At 41.3% G+C, this 1150-nt stretch overlaps 1 pseudogene; it reads right to left on the bottom strand.

The window, feature by feature from the left end:
- Positions 1 to 298: 298 nt before the first annotated feature.
- LOC127116484 (uncharacterized) lies at positions 299 to 398 on the bottom strand (annotated as a pseudogene).
- Positions 399 to 1150: the final 752 nt, after the last annotated feature.

The following is a 1150-nucleotide window of genomic DNA, read 5'->3' on the forward strand; positions in this document are numbered from 1 at the left end:
GCAAACAACTTCGAACTCAAACCTTCGCTGTTGCAGGCTGTGCAACAGAACCAATTCTCTGGAAATCTTACCGAAGATCCAAACCTTCATTTATCCGTATTTGTTCAATACGCTGATACTGTTAAAGCTAATGGTGTCACTTCAGAGGCAATTCGACTTCGTCTTTTTCCTTTCTCATTAAGAGATAGCGCTAGAAGATGGCTTCAATCTCTTCCTTCCAACTCAGTCACCACATGGAACGAGTTGAAGAAAGTTTTTCTTGCCCGATATTTTCCGCCAAGCAAAACAGCTATGTTAAGAGCCCAGATAAACGGATTTAAACAGAAAGACAACGAGTCTCTTTTCGAAGCATGGGAAAGATACAAAGACATGATGAGACTTTGCCCACACCATGGTTTGGAAGACTGGTTAGTAATTCACACATTTTATAATGGTCTCTTATACAATACAAGGTTAACAATAGACGCCGCTGCAGGTGGTGCACTAATGAACAAACCTTATGCTGATGCTTACCAGCTTATCGAGAGCATGGCCCAAAACCACTATCAGTGGGGAACCGAACGAACAACGGTGGAAAAACCTCAACCAAAAACTGGCATGTACGAGATAAGTAACCTTGATCACGTTAATGCAAAAGTGGATGCTTTGGTCCAGAAAATTGAAAGTTTAAACGTATCACCTCCAGCCTCCGTGGTTGCTATAACTCAGAATTGCGAGGTCTGTGGAATCCAAGGCCACACTCCTGCGGAATGTCAACTCTTGACTGGAATCCAAGCAGAGCAAGTAAACTATGCTCAAGGAAGCCCCTACTCGAATACCTATAACCCAAATTGGAAGAACCATCCAAACTTTTCATATAAGAGTAATAATGCTTTATACGCACCTGGACAGTCTCCAAATCAAGCCCCATCTATACCTCCGGGATATCAGAAACCGAATCCTAACAATAATACCCCTAGAAAATCCAACTTGGAAATCATGATGGAAAACTTTATAGCTTCCCAACAACAAACCAATAAAGATTTCTTAAACCAGAACATACATACTGGCGAACAACTTAAACAACTAGCAAGCAAAGTAGATGCCTTGGCTACCCATAACAAAATGCTAGAAACACAAATATCACAAGTAGCTCAACAACAAGCACCTA

Source organism: Lathyrus oleraceus, chromosome 1 (assembly GCF_024323335.1).
Source record: "Lathyrus oleraceus cultivar Zhongwan6 chromosome 1, CAAS_Psat_ZW6_1.0, whole genome shotgun sequence".
Taxonomy (NCBI): Eukaryota; Viridiplantae; Streptophyta; class Magnoliopsida; order Fabales; family Fabaceae; genus Lathyrus; species Lathyrus oleraceus.